Source organism: Sciurus vulgaris (genome assembly GCF_902686455.1).
Source record: "Sciurus vulgaris genome assembly, chromosome: 7".
NCBI classification, from domain to species: Eukaryota; Metazoa; Chordata; class Mammalia; order Rodentia; family Sciuridae; genus Sciurus; species Sciurus vulgaris.
Window position 1 is genome coordinate 141551170 of NC_136467.1, and position 23862 is coordinate 141575031.

The 23862-nt window shown below is 34.6% G+C and overlaps 1 long non-coding RNA gene across 2 annotated transcripts; it reads right to left on the bottom strand.

The window, feature by feature from the left end:
* Positions 1–3066: 3066 nt before the first annotated feature.
* On the bottom strand, positions 3067–23025 carry LOC306665834. 2 transcript variants are annotated; one of them, XR_013765117.1, is made up of 3 exons: positions 22788–23025; positions 12901–13123; positions 3067–4873 (listed from the first exon to the last, which is right to left on the bottom strand). It is a non-coding gene; the product is annotated as an uncharacterized lncRNA (long non-coding RNA). The 2 variants fall into 2 exon arrangements; XR_013765118.1 differs by having other exon boundaries at positions 22748–23025.
* Positions 23026–23862: the final 837 nt, after the last annotated feature.

Genomic DNA, 23862 nt, shown 5'->3' on the forward strand with positions numbered 1-23862 from the left:
CCTAGGACTAGCAATGCGTGTTGCTAATGGAGACTTCTAGAAATTTCTAGGTTCCATTTCTTCTTTAAACTTCATAGGACTCAAGGTCTCAATTCCTAGTGGAAATAACTTGGACAAAACATCTAACTAAAAAGTCAAAAGACTCTGTGGCTCACATTTATAGATTCTCAGTTTCTATTGGTCTGTTGGGGTCGCTGAAGTTCACAAATTCAGGACTAGTTGGTAATTTTCATGACCTGTGGAAGTAAATAAGCCTCCTATTATTGGTTTTAAATGTGACTTAGAATTCTGGAGATTTTTATTAAAATAATAACAAATCTCTTCATCAATTTTAGAATGCTATACATACAATTTTTTACTGAATAATGCTAACTAAAATGCAGTACATATAATTTTATATATAGATATACTATTTTATTTATGACTGTAGAAACTGATCCTACCAACCTCCTTCACTCAGGTTGGGATTGGTGAGAGGTATATTCCAGAGGCTTCACAAAGGAGACCATCTATTTGAGGACTGATGTGGTAGGTATTTAACTGACCCCTGCTGTATGGGTCAGCATGTGGATGGATTAATAGGTGAATGAGCTAACCTCTGATTTGTTTCTTTTCTTTTCTTTACATCTAAAAATCATTTTTAAAAGCATTTTAATTTTTAATCTTTTAGTTTTTTCCAAATTTACCAATATATAATTGACAAATAAAATTACACATATTCAAGTTGTAGAACACAATTATTTGATATATATGTATCATGCCATGATTGCTATAATCAAATTAATCAAAACATCAATCACCACACTTAGTTATCAGTGAGTGTGTGTGTTGAGAACACTTGAGATCTAGTCCCTTCCTATACACAATATGGTTTTGTTGATTATAGTCACAGAGCTGCACATTAGATCTTCAGGACTTTTAACTGCTCATTGGTACCCTCTGACCCACATCTTCTCTTTTACCCCACCTGCAAGCCTTGATAACTCTCTTAGGGTTTTGATGTTTTTTAGATAAGAGATTGGAATGATTCTAGAACTGACTGTGAAATTAATTTAACTCATCATCTCTATGTAGTTTCAGAAAAGAGTTACTGGAGGTGACTGAAGGATCTTTTAGATGTCGTCTAACAGATGTAGGTTATGGCCTCATATTCCTTGAGAATATCTGAACACTACTACTTAGAAGTAATGGAGGACCCAAGAAGTTCATAAAGGAAAACCAATGGTTTTGATTTTATATATTATAAATGTCACAATGATCTAAAACAAATTCCATTTGTCTTTTTAAAAATAATATTAACTTACTAAAACTTCATGGATTATATGGTACTAAGACCATATTCAGTTGTTTTGAAGTGTCAACATATACTCCAGTAAACCAGATTATCATGAAGGATAAATTCAGTTTCTCTAGTTCTTTATTCCAGTCGTAGTGTTGAATGATTTGGACATCAAAAGCCAGATGTTTTGTGCTCAATAAATAATTAATTTTCTGGTAGAGAATTTGATATGAAATAGTTCAGCCCATTATCTAAATAATCTTGTTCTTTATAAATTTTTGAATATTGAGTTTTTAAGTTGTACACGTTTTACTTTTCATTCATATATTTTTAATTCTTAGCAATCCTATTAAATTATGAGTATTATTCATGTGATTATGCTATTGCTACAAATAATGGTACTGATATTAAAATGCAATGTATAGAACATTATGAATAGGTATTAGATTATTAATTATATATATTATAATTCAGGTACATTATTGCTGATACTTCTAATAACCCAGCTGATGATATCCAGGCTCAGAGAGTATAAGAACTTATTCAATGACAGGCCAGTAAAAAGTGACATAGCTGAATTCCAACTGTATACCATGCCCCTGCTCCCATACAACAATTAACAGAGTGTATGTACTAACATATATGTTAACAGTGAACAGGAGAATAGCTAAAATCAATTTTGTATTTGAATCTTTAAGGTACCATTCCTAATAAATAGTTTAATATAGTGCCCTTCTAATGTGACTAAATCATATATTTATGGATGAATCACCTAATTTATTGAAAATTTCTTGGGTGTCAGTAGCACATTGAATTACATCACAGGTGTGAAAGATGAAATAGTTCAATTAGTGACATATTTTTCATGTTAACAGCAAACAATGTTATTTGTTAGAACAAAATTACTATGTCAAGAAATTCCTGTAAGTTCCCTGAAGTCACTCTATTGTAGCATTTATTTTGTTATAAGGACAAGTATAGAAAGAAAGTTGTTTTACTGGATTTTATACAGTTTTACTGGAATTTCTATTTTGAAGGCAATTTGGGATTTGTAGTCCATCTTCTGTTTATGGATGATATAAACCATGAAACACACCGGTCATGGCAACAGTAGAGGAAAAACAGTCTCCCACCCTATGGAAGGTGCCAATGCAAGTTTGGACCAACTCATAGCTGGACTTGAAAATGAGGAAATAAGCACACAAGTGTGGGGTGATGGAGAAAGAAAAGTCGGTGCTGGATTTTCTACTTGTGAATTACCCTCCCCTATAAAACCTTTCCTTCGATCTAAAATGATTAGCTTTCACCTGAATTTCCTCGAGGTCAGTCATACCTCTAAGACTGTGATCCTGAAATGACTATCCAAGCAATCTGGGCAACCTGTGAGCCACAGGGACATGGGCATGGAGAAGGGGACCAGCACACACAACCCCCACCGTTTCCATGTCCCTTGCTGCATTTTTTTAAAATAAAGGATGCTATATCCTTAAAGTGTTTTGTGGACAGATACATGTTAGAAAATAAATTTTAGACATGTCTTTATATTAAGTATCTTCAAAATAATATTTTCCTATGAACATGTATGTTTCTTAAAAGTTTTATTCTGTGTTGGAACATTTTTTTTTTTTTTTTTTTTTTTTGCCAAAGCAAGCTTTGACCATATATCTGGCTGCAACTATTACTGCTTTCACAAACATTTTCACATCTGTATTCATAAGATGAATACAGAGTATACTTGGGAATATTTTCACATATTACTATAAAAAAGAAAATAATTTTAATATTTAAGAATAGCAATTATATTATGATATTAAAACTTTTAAAACTGCATAAATAAGCAGAAGAATTATTCATATTTGGGGGCTAAATGATTCTTTAAGTTTTGATGCAAGTTAACGCAAGATACTTCAGCTCCTAGATTTCTGTTCAAATCTAGCTGATATAAAAGATTGTGTCATATGTAATATTCTAGTGACCCTGGAGGAATAAAGTTGAGCTGAAGGTTTCATTAAAGCGTTTTAACCTTGAATTTGAAATGATAATTCTACACATTCAAAGCAAGGTTGAACCCACTTAAAATAATATTGATACTGGTTTCTTGAGGAAAATTTTCATCTAACATTTATTTGAATAATCTATCAAAGAGAAATAAAATTATTAGAAAATAGGAAATCATAATAACTGAAAATGGCCAAAAGTAACAATGCAATTACATCTATAAAGTTTATTACCAATATCCAACAAAAAATTTAAAACATCACTCCTTCTGAAAATGTGTAACCGTGTGAGATTAGCAAATTCTGAAGACAGTTTGAAAATATTTTGTGGAAGTGTGGAAATCTATGCATGCTTAATTGCATGCACTGGTGACTGCTTAAATTCTGCATAATATCATGATTATCTATCTTCCTCTTTACTGAATATAATATCTACTGTGATAGGAAAGAGGACAAGGAGACTGAAGGGGAAATTGAAGGGGTTAGTTTGATTAAATTAGAAACTCCATTTATTGAAGGGATTCATCATGTTAATTTCTTAAACTAAGCATCTTCTCTTGAAGTTTGGTTTTCCAATTGCTTGCTGCAGGTATTCACTTGTTCATGACCTTTACATTGGCCTTTCACATCCTCATTCCTACTATGGCATCCATGGCCCCAGAGAGCGTGTGAACACACGGTGGTTTATGCTGCATGTACAATAAGTTGACTATTCAAGAATTTCCTTAAGTTTCTCATCCAGAATCAACTAGTATGTCTGGTGTTCTCCTTTTATAATCTTATTATGACATGCTTGCCCTTCACTAGAAGCATGAAATTACAGTATAAGATGTATTTATAGAAGAGTTGCAGAATTACAGAAAGGGTTTGTTACATATTCTGGGGGGAAGTGCTGGGGAGGGATAGTGGCCAAATTATATTGTTATATGTGGCATATGTACGCATATGTAACAATAAATTCCACCATTATTTACAAGTATAATGCACCAATAAAAAATGTGAAGAATTTACACATATTCTTTCTGCATTCTGAAAGCTCGGATCTTTGTAAAGTAGTTATCATTCTGGAAAATAGTGCATTAGGAAAGTGTGGCTATATTTTGCAGATTGCTGTGATTAATAGGAGCTAAAATACTATATTGCTGCATTTAAATGTGCTTTAACATAGTGATTTATTTGATCCACCTGACACCTGTCTGAAATGGATCAGTTTATTATCCCCATTTATGACTCAGAAAATCAAGGCATGGGAGCGTAAAGGAGCCTATGGTATTACTGCAAGTCAGTGGGGCCAACAAAGCCCAAAAGGCACATCATAGCCTATGTGATTCCTGCTTAAGTCTAGGCCAGGAGTACTACAAGACAGATGCAAGACAATAAATGAATGCACCCAAGCACAATGTCACATGCCTGCAATCCCAGTGGTTCTGGAGAATAAGGCAGGAGGATCACAAGTTCAAAGCCAGCCTCAGCAATTTAGCAAGACCCTGAGCAACTTAGCAAGACCCTGTTTCAAAGTAAAAAATTCCAAAAGGCCTGGGGATGTAGTTCAGTGTTGAGAGCACCTGAGTTCAATCCCCAGTACCCTGCACTCCACCTAAAAAAAAAAGAAAAAGAAAAAGAAGTTAACAAGAAATGAGCTCCAATAAGGACAAAAGCAGGGACTTTGTTACTCTTGCTGTAAGTTATCAGCCACACTCCCACCATATCCAAATGAGAAGGAAATCTTTGAAATGTCAGCCCTAGAGAATGTATTAATTTTGATTTATAATCATGTTATAAAGGTATCAGTGTCCATTACAAGCAAAAATTAATGTATAAAATAATTTGTATATTTCTTAAAATGAGATGAAAATAGAGTTTCTTAAAATAAGATAAAAATCATTTGAATGGGATGTTAATATTGACATATGTTCCCTCAGTTTTGATGTAGGTGACAATGTGAGAGCTGTCAGATGCCAAAGGGAACGCGAGGTAAAACATACCTGTCATCGGTAAGTTCTATTTGGTTTTCTCTCCAAACTAGAAATCATGTTTAATATTCACTTTCTCTTCCCTTACGTTTGAGACACTGGAGGCTCCAGTCCACATTATAAAAAATTCTCTGGAATGTTCTTTGAGCCCTTTGAGAAGTATCATTTCTGGTTCAATGAGAGATCCTATGTGTGAGCTAGCTCAATTTCAAAAATTTTCAAAGAGAATTTTTTTCCTTCTCAAATTATGGCCAAGACAAGCTAGAATCTTGGTTATCTATCAACAATAGGAAGATTTATTATTTCTTATTATTAGTAGGCTGGTAGGTCACCAGGGGTGTGTCCTGGAAGGGTTCATATTGTCTGTAGCCCCTTCCTTTTTTTCTTTCTCTGCTTCTTGGCTGCTACGAGGATAGCTGCTCTTCTCCACAATGCCCTTCCTCCATGTTTTGCCTCACCTTTGGACCAGAGCGATGGAGTCAGCCCTCCATAGACAAACCTGAGCCAAAATGAACTTTCCTCCTCTAACTCATCCTTGGTAGGTTTTTGGTCACAGGAATGCAAAGCTGACTAGCACACTTCAGTGTCTTTTAGTCTCTCACAATGTTGTCCTCCCAGATTCATACTGGAGGGTCTATAAGGTGAACTCACAGCAGAATCAAGTCTAGCTCACCTCCACTATCTCCTCAGTCCCAGGAGATTCACTTTATGCTTTTGGAGATGAGTACACTTATTTAAAAGGGCTATGAATTTTAAGATCATAAATCAAACTATGTTCTAAAAGTTATTTCTTTAGTTATAGCAGAGATAAGTTTCAAATCTACAACAAAGCAACAAGAGTGTTCATGTTACTCAGGTCTGAGTCTGAATTCCCTCTCTGTTCTTAAATAAATACCTTCCACAAAACATTTAATCTCTATAGTCTCAGTTTATTTATCAACATTTATTAAATGTTAAATATTATTTGTAAAAAGATACTTAAGAATATTAGTAAGCTGCATAATTTAATTGTTCTCAATATTAATTGACAAAACGTGTGATAATTTGCATTTAAGTAATATTACTAAAGCAATAATCTCTAGGGGTAGAGATTAGTTAGCATAATAAAAATGTATGAAAATGTCTAGCCCAATGCATAGAAAATAATTGGAATGAAAATACCTAATGTTAGACAAAAACAGCAAGAGTCCTATGCATAGCAAGAATTTTGATTATGGAAAACAAATACATGCATAGCAAGAATTTTGATTATGGAAAACAAATATTTTTACTAGGGTCTAGTGAACATTATAATGATAACAAAAGTTTGAATCTTAAAAATTAATTGACTATCAAGAGCATAAAATTTCCTTTTTTAGTTTACTTTGTTTAATAAGAAAGACTCTAAATGATTTTAAAATTTCTAGGCCTGGAACTTCACTGTTCACTGCAGTACCTGCAGGTTTGATTACATGTGGCTGCCACCATTTTGAGACAACAGCCAGGCCCCGTAGGACCCCTGGCCAGACTGACTGAACGCCATCTCTAGGACCCCTCAGCCTGACTGATCACTCCCTGCCTCTGGGGCCCTCACATCGACTGACTGCTCCCTGCCGCCAGGATCCCCAGACCAACTGACTGCTCCCTGACTGGTCCGGGACCCCAGACCAACTGATTGCACCCGGCCTCCAGGATCTCACAACCACACCAGACACACTGGACCTCCAGGACCCCTGCCTGACCAAATGCATCCCACCTCCAGGACTTCCAGCTGACCACGTCCACACCTTGAGCTGAAGCTCCCCATTTGCCAACACATTTCAAAGCCTGAGCAGCCATCTTGGATTATCCTGGAAGCCGGAGCTCCGAGCTTTAGGTGGGGCAAAACCCATCCTGAGACACCTGCTGGAGACCTGAAGCTCATTGTCAGGTACCTCTCAAACATCAGGCTACTGAACACTGGGAGGTTTCATTACTATATGACTGTTATACTGTAGATTATCTTTTTTCTCCTTATTGAAAAAATTTAAGTTTTTATTTCTTTAATTTTCTTGCTCTCTTTTCCTTTTGTTTACCTGCTCCCTCAGAGTCTCTTTCTCCCTTTTTTGCATGCTAACATCCAATTTCTTTTGATTACACTCTCACCCTTTCTATTATCTAGAACTTCTGTATATTCTTTTCTTATCCCATTAACAGCCACATTCTACATCCCTCTGCATCCTCTTTGTCCTCCATTAGAAACTGCAGATCTTATTGCAAATCTGTTTATTTTACTGAAGATAATATTTGAACTCATTCTGTTTGTTATGACAATTTTGTTATTGTCCTCATAGGAGATATTTGGTCTAGGATTGCATAGTGTCTGAATTGGGCACTGCTAATATTGATCTCCCCTTAAAGAAAGGGTTTTAGAAACCTATAGGGCCACTATAAGCCTATAGGAGGAAATCTACAATACTCCAGATCTGCACTGCTAGAGGGCAAGATACATGAGCAACATGAAAAAACAAGGGAAGAAAATGATCCAAACAAATCTAGATTCTATATTAATAGAATCCAAAGACAGTATGTTAGAAGAAATGCCAGAAAAGGACTTCAGATTATACATGATTGAGATGGTTCATGAAGCAAAGGATGAGATAAGAGAGCAAATGCAGGCAATGAAGGATAATACCAATAAGCTGAAAGAGCAATTGCAGGAAGCAAAATATCATTTCAACAAAGAGAGATTCTCAACAAAAAAAAAAAAAAAAATGGAAATCCTTGAAATGTTGAAATGAAGGAAACAATAAACCAAATTAAAAACTCAATGGAAAGCATCACCAAAGACTAGACTACTTGGAAGACAGAACGCCAGACAATGAAGACAAAATATTTAATCTTGAAAATAAAGTTGCCCAAACAGAGAAGATGGTAAGAAATCATGAACAGAATCTCCAAGAACTATGGGACATCATGAAATGACCAAATTTAAGAATTATTGGGATTGAGGAAGGCACAGAGATACAAACCAAAGGAATGAACAAACTATTCAATGAAATAACATCAGAAAATTTCTCAAACCTGAAGAATGAAATGGAAAATCAAATACAAGAGGCTTACAGAACACCAAATGCACAAAATCACAACAGATCCACACCAAGGCACATTATAATGAAAATGCCTAACATTCAAAATAAAGATAGGATTTTGAAGGCTGCAAGAGAAAAGCATCAGATTACAAATAGGGGGAGACCAATACGGATAGCAGCGGACTTCTCAACCCAGACTCTAAAAGCTAGAAGGGCCTGGAACAAAGTATTTCAAGCTCTGAAAGAACATGGTTGACAACCAAGAATCCTATACCCAGCAAAACTAACCTTCAGATTTGAAGATGAAATAAAATCCTTCCATGATAAACAAAAGTTAAAAGAATTTACAAATAGAAAGCCTATACTACAGAATGTTCTCAGCAAAATATTCCATGAGGAGGAAATGAAAAACTACAATGTAGGTCAGCAAAGGGAGGAACTACTTTAGAGAAAAACCACTCAAAGGAGAAAACAAGCCAACTTAAAAACCAAAAATAAGCCAAATGACTGGGAATACAAATCATATATCAATAATAACCCTTAACGTTAATGGCCTAAACTCATCAATCAAAAGACATAGACTGGCAGGATGGATTAAAAAGAAAGACCCAACAATATGCTGCCTGCAAGAGACTCATCTCATAGAAAAAGACATCCACAGACTAAAGGTGAAAGGATGGGAAAAAAAACTACCACAAACATGGACTCAGTAAAAAAAAGTGGGGGTTTCCATCCTTATATCAGATAAAGTGGACTTCAAGCCAAAGTTAGTCAAAAGGGATAAAGAAGGACATTTCATACTGCTTAAGGGAACCATAAATCAGGAAGACATAACAATAGTAAATATTTATGCTCCAAACAATGGTGCATCCCTGTACATCAAACAAATCCTTCTCAATTTCAGGAATCACATAGACCACAACACAATAATTCTGGGTGACTTTAATGCACCACTGTCACCACTAGATAGATCTTCCAAACAAAAACCAAACAAATAAAATATAGAACTCAATAACACAATCAATAACCTAGACTTAATAGACATATACAGAATATTCCATCCATCAATGAGCGGATTCACTTTCTTCTCAGCAGCACATGGAACATTCTCGAAAATAGACCATATGTTATGCCACAAAGCAACCCTTAGGAAATGCATAAAATAGAGATACTGCCTTGTGTTCTATCAGATCATAATGAACTGAGAAATCAATGACAAAATTAAAAGCAGAAATTACTCCAACACCTGGAGACTAAATAATATGCTATTGAATGAAACATGGATAATAGAAAACATCAGGGAGGAGATAAAAAAATTCTTAGAGGTCAATGAGATTGACTATACAACATATCAAAATCTCTGGGACACTAGGAAAGCGGTACTAAGAGGAAAATTCATTGCATGGAGCACATTCCAGAAAAAAATGAAAAGTCAACAACTAAATGACCTAACATTACAGCTCAAAGCCCTAGAAAAAGAACAGAATAACAGTAAAAGTAGTAGAAGACAGGAAATCATTAAAATCAGAGTTGAAATCAATGAAATTGAAACAAAAGAAACAATTCAAAAATTGACAAAACAAAAAGTTGGTTCTTTGAGAAAGTAAACAAAATAGACAAACCCTTAGCCACACTAGCAAAGAGGAGAGAGAAAACTCAAATTACTAAAATTCGTGATGAAAAAGGACATATCACCAGAGACACAACTGAGATACAGAACATAATGAGAAGCTACTTTGAAAATCTATATTCCAACAAAATAGAAACTACTGAAGACATTGACAAATTTCTAGAGACATATGCTCCTCCCAAACTGAACCAGGAGGACATACACAATTTAAACAGATTAATATCCAGCAATGAAATAGAAGAAGCCATTAAAAACCTAGCATCCAAGAAAAGCCCAGGACCAGACAGATTCTCAGCCTAGTTCTATAAGACTTTCAAAGAAGTACTCATTCCAATACTTCTCAAAGTATTCCAGGAAATACAAAAAGAGGGTACCCTACCAAATTCATTCTATGAAGCTAATATCACCCTCATACCCAAACCAGGAAAAGGCACATCAAGGAAAGAAAATTTTAGACCAATATCCTTGGTGAATATAGATGCAAAGATCCTTAACAAAATATTGGCAAACCGTATCCAAAAACATATGAAGAAAATTGTGTACCACAATCAAGTGAGATTCATCCCTGGAATGCAAGGATGGTTCAACATCCATAAATCAATAAACATAATCCATCATGTCAATAGACTTAAGGATAAGAATCACATGGTTATTTCAATTGACGCAGAAAAAGCGTTTGACAAAGTACAACCAACACCCTTTCATGCTCAAAACACTAGAAAAAATAGGGATAGTAGGAACATACTTGAACATTGTAAAGGCTATGCTAAGCCCATGGCCAACATCATTCTTAATGGAGAAAAACTAAAACCATTCCCCTTAAAAACAGGAACAAGACAGGGATGTCCTCTTTCACCACTTCGGTTCAACATTGTCCTCGAAACTCTAGCCAGAGCAACTAGGCAGACTAAAGAAATTAAAGGGATACAAATAGGAAAAGAGGAACTTAAGCTGTCACTATTTGCTGATGACATGATTCTGTATTTAGAGGATCTAAAAAACTCCTCCAGAAAACTTCTAGACCTCATCAATGAATTCAGAAAAATAGCAGGCTATAAAATCAACACGCATAAATCTAAAGCATTTTTATATGCAAGCGACGAAACAGCTGAAAGGGAAAAGAGGAAAACAACTCCATTTGCAATAGCCTCAAAAAAAAAAAAAAAATAAAATAAAATACTTGGGCATCAATCTAACCAAAGAGGTGAAAGATCTCTACAATGAAAAGTAGAAAACATTGAAGAAAGAAATTGAAGAAGACCTTAGAAGATGGAAAGATCTCCCATGTTCTTGTATAGGCAGAATTAATATTGTCAAAATGGCCATACTACCAAAAGTGTTATACAGATTCAATGCAATTCTAATTAAAATCCCAATGACGTACCTTACAGAAATAGAGCAAGCAATCGTGAAATTCATCTGGAAGAATAAGAAACCCAGAATAGCTAAAGCAATCCTTAGTAGGAAGAAATAGGGGGTATTGCAATACCAGAATTTCAACTATATTACAAAGCAATAGTATCAAAAATGGCATGGTATTGGCACCAAAATAGACAGGTAGATCAATGGTACAGAATAGAGGACACGGACACAAACCCAAATAAATACAATTTTCTCATACTAGACAAAGGGGCCAAAAAAATATGCAATGGAGAAAAGATAGCCTCTTCAACAAATAGTGCTGGGAAAACTGGAAATGCATATGCAACAGAATGAAAATGAACCCCTATCTCTCACCCTGTACAAAAATCAACTCACAATGGATCAAGGACCTTGAAATCAGACCAGAGACCCTGCATCTTATAGAAGAAAAAGTAGGTCCAAATCTTCAACTCGTTGGCTTAGGATCAGACTTCCTTAACAGGATCCCATAGCACAAGAAATAAAAGCAAGAATCAACAACTGGTATAGATTCAAACTAAATAGCTTTCTCTCAGCAAAGGAAACTATCAGCAATGTAAAGAGAGAGCCTACAGAGTGGAAGAATATCTTTGCCACTCATACTTCAGATAGAGCACTAATTTCCAGAATATATAGAGAACTCAAAAAACTCTACATGAAGAATACAAATAACCCAATCAACAAATGGGCTAAGGATATGAACTGATGCTTCACAGAAGAAGATCTACAAGCAATCAACGAACATATGAAAAAATGTTCACCATCTTTAGTAATAAGAGAAATGCAAATCAAAACTACACTAAGATTCCATCTCATCCCAATTAGAATGACGATTATCAGGAATACAAGCAACAATAGGTGTTGGAGAAGATGTGGGGGAAAAGGTACACTCATACATTGCTGTTGGGGATGCAAATTAGTGCAGCCACTCTGGAAAGCAGTGTGGAGATTCATCAGAAAGCCTGGAATGGAACCACCATTTGACCCAGCTATCCCACTCCTTGGCCTATACCCAAAGGACTTAAAATCAGCATATTACAGAGATACAGCCACATCAATGTTCATAGCTGCTCAATTCACAATAGCCAGACTGTGGAACCAACCTAGATGTCCTTCAATTAATGAATAGATAAAGAAACTGTGATATATATACACACACACAATGGTATACTACTCAGCTATAAAGAATAATAAAATTATGGCATTTGCAGGCAAATGGTTGAAATTGGAGAATATCATGCTGAGATAAGCCAATCTCAAAAGACCAAAGGAAGGATGATCTCACGGATAAGCGGATGATGACACATAAGGGGGGGTGGGAGGGGGGCAAGAAGGGACTGTATAGAGGGAAAAGAGAGGTGGGAGGGGTGGAGGGGAAGGAAAAAATAACAGAATGAAACAAACATCATTACCCTATGTAAGTGTATGATTATGCAAATGGTATGCTGTTACTCCATGTTCACATGTATCCCATTTGTTTACAATAAAAATAAATTAAAAAAAAAAGAAATTTCTAATTCAAAACCACCACAGGATTTCCTGGTGTCAGTATTTCCACTACAAAACCTACCTGTACATACCCATTTCAATCCAAAGGACCTGAAGGATCTTGTTTTGTATGTTACACTACAAATCTGTCTGGTATTTAAGTTCATGTTCTCTTGAGTGAATTACATGACCTTTGGAATAAATTTGCTGTTAAGGTATTCTTCCATTCAGATAGTTCTAAGCCCTTGTACTTTAAATTTATTTCATTTCTCTTTTATTTCTTTTTTTGAGCTCCTAGCTTCCACCTTGAAAGAAGAAAAGAGAGAGAACATTTCATAGATGTTCACACTATCATTAAATCATATAATTTCTCATTACTGCTAAAATTTCCAATTTATCTGCCTTCTATCAAAGGGGCTATTTCCCAGTTCTTTCATCATTTTTATACTGCTCTAGCTTTGTTCCAAGTTTTTAATATGTATATATGTGCATAGAAATATATGTTAATATACATAGTAATATACGTGTGTGTATATATATGTATATATATTATATATAAAACTCTGAAGTTAAATTCTGTGTACATTTCTTAACATATAGGTCTAGTCCTGTTTAATATGCTAATAGTACTTGTTAAACAAGAGTGAATTGTGTTGTACAACCAGACTAGTATAATATTATCAATATCTAGTTTTACCAACTATGTTGTTATATTTAGGGGTATTGGGGGTATCTAACTTTCCATCAACACAGAAAGAAAGTAAACGTAGAAGAAAACAACAGTGTATTCAAAACTGAAAACATTAAGTTGAGAAAAATATTCTTAAAGAACAGATACATACTACAAGAGGTCAGCCCTAATGCTGTCTGTATTGAGAATATAGACAGTAACTCTAAATTTGCCATCTGAATAGAAATAATTTCTCATCAAAATACATAGAAATCTATTCTTTTTTTCCATAGGTGAGGTAAAATGCTCAGCATTTCTTTTTCTTTTTTTTTTTTTTTCTTTTTTCTCTTTTGTTTGGTTGGTTTGTTTTTGTTGATTTCATTTCTTTTTTAATCTGTGTGGTAGTGGAGGTTGTGAACTGTCCCAGATTTCTTGTTCTACAGTTTTACATCCTTCCTTTGGTATTAAAGCTCTGTGTTCAGTTGGGGAGGTGGAGAATCAGAGTAAAGACTTTATTTGTCAGAAGCAGTAGCAGCAGCAATAAATAGCTGGCTAACTAAGTTGTAGACCATGGAACGTGATAAACGCATGCCTTTGTCACCTTTAACCAGTGTAATGTAGAGAGGGGGGATAAGAGCCAACCCTGAGAACAGCAGAGTGCAGAATAAAAGGAGCCTGCATCCCCAGCACCCTTAAACAGCCCTGCTAGGCATGGCTGGCTTGCTTTTGGACTGTTGCATGAATACATTTCTATTTTTGCTTAAGCCACTGTAGAATCTTCTTTAGAGCACATGAATATCACTTTTAATTAATACACTGTAACAAAGCTACAAAATCACCTTTGTCTCACATTAAAAATTATTTATTTTTAAATTTATTTTTGGCTTGAAAGGGACTTTGAACAGGACTAAAATTAGCTAAAGGGAGCACTCATAATTACTCATTGCTTTGTGGAATTTGGTACAAAGGCTTTATAACACACTTGAAATCTAGACTATTTGATGAAAGCATGCAGAATTGCAATAATAAGTAGTTTTATTTTTATCTTAAAATCCATGTATTTAAGCCGGCCGTGTTCAAGATAAAATATGCCATGTGAAGATGTTGAAAACACTTATTTTAAAGTTCCACAAAACAGATGAAAAATGGAAAACAATTACCAACAGCTTTTAAAAATAACAATTTAAAGTCATAAAGCAGCCTTTTTGTGAAGAGAGAAAACTAGCTATTTTACAGAAGAGGGCAAGAGAAGGCTCAGTTTGCTATTCATATGTCATTCTTGTCGACTTTGTAATAATAAATGTATTAAGTTCTATTGTGTCTTCACATGATTCACAAAAAAACTAGTAAAATTATTTATTCTGAGAAAATTGAAATCCCTGAAACCACCTGTGATTATAGGTGTTTATTTTATTGCAATTTTCTTTTGATACATGAAAAACTTATTTATAAAATGGAAGCACTGGAATCTCCTGCACTTTGGCTGAAGAAATGTAACACTCTGCTTATGGAGTGAAAGGACAGAGGTAAGTCAATAACACACATGGTACTTCTTTCAGTTTAGTGGTTTAAGATTTCATTAAAATTAGAAAAAGAAGTACTTCATTCAGAATGTGTTCAGATAGTTTTCTTACTATTTCAAGTTTCCCTTGTTATTAATTTTATTAATTTCTGTATTTGCAAAGCAGTAGTACAAAAGAACCTTCAAAATTCACATGCTACACAAAACCCATACAACTCTCATTCCTCAAGCAATTTTATGTTTTTGTGCCCAGTGAACCTAATTGCAGCTTATGAAATAACTGTGTAATGGTACTGATTTATTTTCTGACAAAAATTGGTACTTTTCAGGACTGGGAGGACAGCTCTGTGGTGGAACAATTTCCTAACATGTGTAAAGCCCAGGGTTTGATTCTCAGCACTGCAAATAAAAGAAAACAAAATTAATAAAAATAAATCAAAATGACAATTTTTAATCTAGTATGTATCATCTACTTTCAACTGTGTTAGAATGCTCAGATTTCTATTTCACAGACTTAGCATCTCAAAAATTTAAAGTTTAAATTTGATTAAATTAAAGTTGATTAAATTAATGACCAATGAGTCCAGGAAAATAGTTAACTGTATATTATTTTAATAATTCTAAAGCAATTTCATACACAAATGGATTCCAAGGCATTGTCTATAAATTAACTTAGGAGGAGAGCAAGTTTTTTTTTTTTTTTTTTTTTAGTAATTTTCATACCAAAAGACAATCAATAGAACATAGGCATTCATAGAGAGGACTTGGGGATCAAATAAGTGATAAGCAGGCCACCAAATGGAGTGAGGTCATCAAGAATGGGTTTTCCCCAGCCAGTTGATTGGCACACCAGATGAAAGACTTCTCACTGGAGAGCACCCAGTTCAACTTAGCAGTGACTGTTCCTCTCTGTCTTGTGCAACTCATTCCTGGTCTCCATCCTCCCACCCCCACCACACACACATTTTGAGCTCCAGTTGTGTGTCAGGCTCTATGTCAATAACTAGGGAAAAGTAAGAAGCCCTACTTTCAATGATTTCAAGTGAGATGATGGTAAGAGGACGGTAGATTACAGAGTGCTGGGAAGAGCTGGATACCCTTTCCTCACACTCACTTTCCTTGCATGTCTGCTAGGATCCTGACCTCATCAGAAAACTCTTCTATTAGCACATGGCTCTGATGTTATTACCCATAATAGCTAATAATTATACCTATTATTGACTGAATGCTTATTATATGATGGGCACTGACTCATTAAATCATTATAAGAATTTTAAGAGATAGCCACTATTATCCCCATTTTTCAGATGAAGTAATAAAGACATGGAGGTGAAGTAAACTGCTTAGTAAAAATCAGGTAGTTAAGTGGGGGATCCACATTTGCTTTTAGGAAGTCTGGTTCAGTACTTCCTCTCTTAACTACTACATTCTTCTCCACCATGACCTTAAATTTAGGTCATGAGAAGAATCTACTTTTTTCTTTGCTTGTTTCCTTATGAGGGTGACCTTGAGTGTTTATATTTCTCAGCTTTAAATTTAATATCACAGGTGAAAAAATAGCTTCAGATGTTGAAGCAGTTAAACAGGATTTGTATATTGTCCCATACTTTATTACTTTTCTTTGCCAACAGAGAAACAAAGCCTTAAGACCTTCTAAATTGCCTTATTAAACATTTCATTTGTAAGTTTTAAAATTTCTAAGTTGTAATTATCACTACAAAGTGAAATTTTTTTTTTTCTTCTATCACTGGGGACTAGTGTGCCCCAGCTCAGCAAGAATAGGTTAAGCCAAATAAAAAAGGCACCTGATGCCTGTAAGATTCAATCTCAGAGAGATTATAGAGAACTGCACTTCTATGACTAATAGACATGTTGTGAATGCCTGCTTCACATCACTGGCCCACTGGTTGACTATGTCTGACCTGGTCAGTGAATCCTCTTTTCATAGCCTTTGCTTCTTTTAACTGTTCTCCGTTATTTCCACCTTCTTTGCATGTTATCTTTTTAAATTCCTAATGAGTTTCTGGCAATGAGAACTTGACCTTTGAAATTCTTAAAGGTATACTATATTCAGTGATATTATCACTTCATTTCCATTCCTTTTAAAATTGCGAGTTACATAGTCTGAGAGTTCCAATTGTAGACTAAGTAGAAACATGGGATATTATGTAACATACTTCTCTTTTTCCATGTATATTTGAGGTCTCAAGGCACAAAGTAGAATAACATCAAGAGCAAACCCTAATATAAAGAATAGACTCTGAATGATAATAATGCATCAATGTAGATTCATCAATTATAACCAATGTACCCTTCCAGTGGGAGATGTTGTCAAGGGGATAGATAGAGCTTGTGCAGTAAGGAATATGTAGAAACTCTCCACACTTTCAATTTTCTTTGTACCTAAAAAATGAAGATTTTTGCTTGAAAACATAAAGTTTATTTTTTTAAGAATGATGTAAAGAAAATTGCTTTTTCTTATGCTTATATTTAACAAAGAATACCTGTTTGATGAGATGTGTGTGTGTGGAGGGTGTTCCAACACTGAACAGGTTTTGAACAATTCTGCCAGGTGTCCTGCAATTTAATTGATATTATCTTCCTGGAGATAAGCATCAGATTCCACAAGTTAAGGACTAAATTCCACAAGACTGCCTTTCTATTCCAGATGTCAATCACAAGTAGTAGGTTCATGGCTATTCAAAACCTCTGTCCAACATGTCAACAACATAAAAAGTTCTCATGACCTGTTTCTTGAACTCAAATGTGTTAAAATGGTTAACAAAATTCAAATATATACTTTCATTCACTTATTGATGATAAAAGGCTACAACTCAGGAACAGGCATATGGAAGAGATTCATAGAGCAAAATAAGAAGGAAGGAACTTAGAGCTTCCCTTTTGCAGGTAGCATTCTCCAAGTGTTCAGAAATGTGGAAGCTCTCCAAACTCTGTCCTTCTGAACTTTTATAGAGGCTTTACAAAAAAGATATGATTGGTTGAACCATAACTATTGGTAGTCAGTGAAACTTTCACCCTCTTCCCTCTCTGGAGATGGAGATGAAAGTTCAAAACCTCTGATCACATTGTTGATTCCTCTAGCAACTAGTCTCCACTTTAGGGCTTTCCAAAAGTCAATACATTAGCATAAACCCAGGGGTGGATGGAAGGGGCTTGCTATGAATAAACCAAGACATTCCCTTCATATTTATTGCTTTTACCCTTTAACAAATTCTAAGTATTTTAGGAGATCTACACCAGGAATGGGTATGAAGACTAAGCATACATTTCTTTTTATAAATCACAATATCACAGGAACCACATTTTAAAAAAGAACTGAAAACCATAGCATGGAACTCAAGCTAATTGTGTTGCTGTATTGAGAGGATTTGCCAATAGAAGTAGTGAAGACTCTGAGAGTTTATCAATTACATACAAACCCGAAGAAAGGCATTAGGCCTATCCAGATGGAAATTTAGACTTGGATATACCTTACAACACACTGAATTTTGACATTCTCTAAAGAGTATTCTCTCAGCAAAGATATAGTCATAAAGAACACTTTTTCAGCCTGGTCTCTGGGTAGAAAAAAATAATATAAGAATTTAGACACATGGGCACACCTTCAGAGGAATCCAGAGTTGAAATGTATAATGTCCTCATGAATGAAGAAAACCACCACCCAAAAAAACTCTAAGGTAGTAGTTATTTTAGGGTCTGCTGTAAGCACTTATAGTAGTTGTGTGATTACTGGCTGAAACCAATGTCAATTTTCATAGATTGGATGAGGTGCCATGTGTTTCAAGTAAACAAACAGATAAGACTGTGCCAAAAATGAGCTTACAATGCACAATGAATGAAGGAAGGAAGGAAGGAAGGAAGGAAGGAAGGAAGGAATGGAAAATTAATTATCATGAACAAAATTAATTAGGACTGGACACCAAAGAACTAGTGATAAGTGCAATTCAGTTATAAGTCCAGAAAATGCATACTGTTTTTAAGCACATAAAGAAAACCATGTTGAAAAAGGCTTTCAGGAGTTGGCAAATTTGTTAATACATTTCTCCATAATGCATAGTTCAAAGAAAAAAATCAAAATGAAAACACCTAGAATTGAATAAGATCAACATATTTCTCTGAAAATCTGAAGGTTACTAATCAAGTCATACTTAGATGGAAATGTGATTGTTAAATATATAAATAAATATGTCATTTTAGAAAAGAATGGCTAAGAATTAACCATTTGTTCAAAGTATCAAACTGAAAAGGCAATACCCAAAACAAACAAATGAAAATTAAACACAGAATATATGTCCCCAAAATAAAACAAAATGAAACAAAAAGACGAAAGAAAATAATGAAGATTGGAACTGAGTACAAACGTAAAGTGGAAAGAAAAAGCAGTCTGAAGGTAGGTCTTTATAAAATGATGAATTATATGGACAAAACTTTAATTAATAAAAAAAGTAAAATAAACAAGAGTTATGGCCCAAGTATATAGTTACAAATATTAAAATTTAAAAAGGTATTTCCACAGATAAAGAGAAATTATTAAAAAAATACAATAATATAATAAATAACACAGAAATAATTGGAAAATTTACATGAAGTGAAAAATCTCTTAAAAGTATAACTTAATAGAACTGTCTAGAAAAGAAATCAAAACCTGAGAGAACCCAATAGCCAAGTACTAAGTTGATTGTAAAACACAGACACACACACACACATATTGACACAATCTACCCTTTTTTAGGGATTTTGAGCTTCAATCTAACACTGGCTTTCTTAAGACATAAAGGATGAGCATTGAATAAGCATTTATAAAAATTAATAACTCTGACATAAAAACTACCTACAGTGTCAGAAAGAAAATCACGAGAGTCCAGTCTTTTTATTAATAAACATGTGACCAAATGCTTTAAAAATATTGAATTCACTAACTAAATAAACCAGTAGATTCATTAATTTGCATTTTACACAGGATTTCAAGAATGTATTTACATTAGCAAAACTATTATATCTTATGATGATAACACACAACTGCCCCTCTCAAAAACTTAATATGTCATTCAATAAAATCCAAATCCCACTCAGGATATTAAATATTGAATTAAAATAGATGAATAGGAGGAAATAAAATGGACCTGATAGTGCCTGTAAAATTAGCGAAAGCTTTATACTGTTCTCTTGTTATTCAGCTCTGATATTCACTGAAGTCTTAGATCCAGCCAGAGAGCCCACGTAAGAACTGAGGGTATGGAGGGCATCTCTCACCTTCAGAATCAATGGCAAGCAATCTGATGAAAAGGAAATATCACAAAGACTTGAGGAGAAGAGACAATTTCCAGTTTTCAAAAAATTTGGAGAGATTGTCAGACATTCATAATAGCATTGCACATTTGTAAATATATACATGCAAACTTTCCAATTTTTCTTTTGCTGTTCACTCTCAAACTTCTCAAAAGAACTATGTATGCCTACTACTTCTATTCTAATCTGTGCCCTGATCAATACATTTCAGTATGACTTCTGCCCTATCCCTTATCAAATCACTCATCTTCATTTTCTTCAACTTCTTAGTAGCATTTGGCAGCACTGGATATTGCTTCTTTGAAGTACTCCCCTGTTCTGCCATGTGTCATCCTGGTGGTTTTCCTCCTAAATGACCAGTCATACAACTCCTCCTCTTGTAGAAGCTCCTCCTTCTCTCCTTTGCATGTTCTCACTTAAATGATGTGCACCCCAGGGATGGAAATATTAGCTCTAGAGCATAATTCCATAATTCATGCATCATGTTTTTAGAGAGCTTGAGGAGTAAAACAAATTCTATTATCCAGTAGCAGTTAAAATGAAAATTTCAGAAAAGAGCGAAGTTTACAAATAAAAATAAAGGGGCATCTTTATCAAAATACACCCAAGACCTTCATGTCAAACTTTGTAACAAACATTGAGAAATATTAATGATCTAATTATCCATCTGTCTAGATATAGATATAGATATCATGTACACAAATAAGAACTCTCACTGATGCAAAGATGCTGGTTTATCCTAACTTAATTTGCAAAATCAATGTGATTTCAATCAAAATCCTGGAATTTTAGTGTGGATGCAAAATTTTCCTATAGAAGAGCAATGAGGCCATAATGCTAAGAAAAAGAAGGAGTAGGACAGTAGCTTCTCAGATATCAAAATTTTGATATGAATATTAACGATTCGGGTGATCTGGTAAATAGGCATATAAGACTCTGGAACAGAAGAGCAAACTTAGAAGCAAAAAAATACCACACATATATGTAAGAGATCATCCATTAAAGCTTCCATTGTAAATAAGTGTGCATGGATGGGCATTTGGACAAACATCACTACACCATACATTCCTAAGAAAGTATCAAATCACTGCATACACAACACAGGTGTCCTTTAATAGGAGAGTGGATACTAAAAGGGACTCTATTTACATGATAGGATGATATATAACAGTGGAAAGAATGAACCAGTGCTAAACATGGACCAATCTCAAAACAAAAAACCTAGATGTTGGTGTGTTATCCATAGTATGATAAAATAAATAATCTCAACACAAGAAAAAATGTCAAAGTAACACATAGTATGACATAATAAATACTATGAAGTTTATTTTGCAAAATAACAATTTTGTATTTAGAATGTTTAAAGGAACTTACAAATGTAGTAACAGTATAAAGTGTGAGAATGAATGACATTTACACATACCCAAAATGTGGTATCCTTTTGGGATCTAAGTAGAAGCAGCGGAAGAGAAAATTTGTCTCCTTATATATCACATACCAAATTTTCTAAGTGGGTTATTAGGAGAATGTTTTTTGTAATTTTTATTCACTTATTTATTCTTATTTTTATTAGTACATTAAAATTGTACAAAACGTTGGGCTTCATTTTGATATAATCTTACAAGCACCAAAAATAATTTTCTAGGAACATAGTTTCACATTTTCTTTAATCATTATTGTGGCTCTAAAATAATTTAAGAGCATCAAAATATTTTATTAAAACAGAAAGGAGTAAGCAAATCTCATACTGAACTTAAATATGAAAGTAAACATTTGTTAAAATCATCCTTTAGAAAAAGAATTCATAGAATCAGAAGAATGGAGAAGAGACTCTGAAGTCAGGAAACCTAGGTTCAAAATTGAGCTATTTTAAAATAATTTTGTGATCATTGCAAAGCACTTCTCGACTGGGAGTAAGTTTTCTTTCCTAGATGTCCATGTTGTGACTCCGGGGTGAGCGTTTACTATGTCACATTATTTTTTATCGTTCTTCCAAACTAATACTTTGCATTTCTAAGTATTTTCTATGCACTCACTGTGTCTCTATCTCTTTGCCAGGTACTTTAAGAACTAGAATCAAAGCCCAACACCAATCAGATTCTATAACTTGTTAAGGAAGAAAGAATTCTAACTTTGTTCACAGGTTTTATGCTCTCGTCTCTTATTATCATAAGTAGGTAGACGCAATATAAATGTCTTTTATATATTAAATTAAAGCAAGACAACACAATCCTGAAAAATGCTTAAAGCTATGAAAAAATACACTTGCAATGTTTTTTCCCTTTTGAGCAGAAGTTTGACTAGTAAGAATTATTTCTTCTCACCTTTGCAATGTCATCATACTCTTAATTTATATTTCCCACTTACTCTTTTATCCCTCAATAACAATCAAGGATTGAGGCTGAACGGAGGAGTGCACACACTCACCAGCATTCCCCAGCCTGAGATGATTCTGGAGGGGACTCGCCCTGGCCAAGTGCTCTCTCAAGCTGATTTCCACCTGTTGGGCACTGTGTGCCTGCGGCATGTTCTTGAACTAAAAGACTTCCGTGGGAAGTTTCCAGATTCGAAGTGGATGTGGAATCCCAATTCAGCATGGGAGTATTTTCTACTCATTGATACCTTCAGCAGATGGCTGTCTCAGGGCTATTGAACATCCACTGGAAACACATTTTTCTCATAACAGGCTACTGAAACTAGCCAAAAAAAAAAAAATCTAAGAAAGAGAAACAAAACCCACAAATCAACACAGTCACACCTCAGAGTCAATATCATTAAGAAATAGTTCTTGTGACTTACCTTAATGTGGAACCTGTAGATCATGTAGTCACAGGTAAAGGTAATGAAATGTGAGGCAAACTGTTTGAAGGAGCCACACATTTTTCCCTCCAGAGCAGAGTGACTTTCAGCCACAGGTGTTTCAGTAATTGCAGGACATTAGGAATATATCAAGTTTAACGGGCCTTGTACACACATTTCCACCTGGGTGGAAATGAGCAGTTCAATCTCAATACTTTGAGCTGAGTATCAGATGTACTTGAGTCTGCCTTACTTAATAAGTCTTGGCACACAGAACAAATCCTGTAGCTCTGGCCTCCTCCTCGCTCTGCTATTGATTAGTTGTGTGAAGAAGGCAAATCACTTGACCTTAGCATGTCTACATTTCCTCATGTAAAATAGCTCACTATTCCTGAAGAGTTTTGCAGGCCCTTTATGAGAAGTCAAATTCCCATAATCCCCTGACCAGGTGAAAATAAATAAATGTAGATGTTTAGATTTCAGAAAATGTCGATCTGGTCGGTTAAGATTTAGATCACCATTTTGATAAAAGGAAAGCAGATTATAAAAGTACAAAGGAGTTTATTATAATGCTGTTATGTTGATTGGCTACCTATAGAAACCCTCAACTCTGTTCTACCAGAAGTCAAAAGCCAATGAGAAAGTCAGGCTTTGACCTTAAAATGTCACAAAATCTTACAGTATGTTATCAATTTTAAAAATATAGTCTTTCTGCCTTATTAGACGCTTTGAAACTGACATAT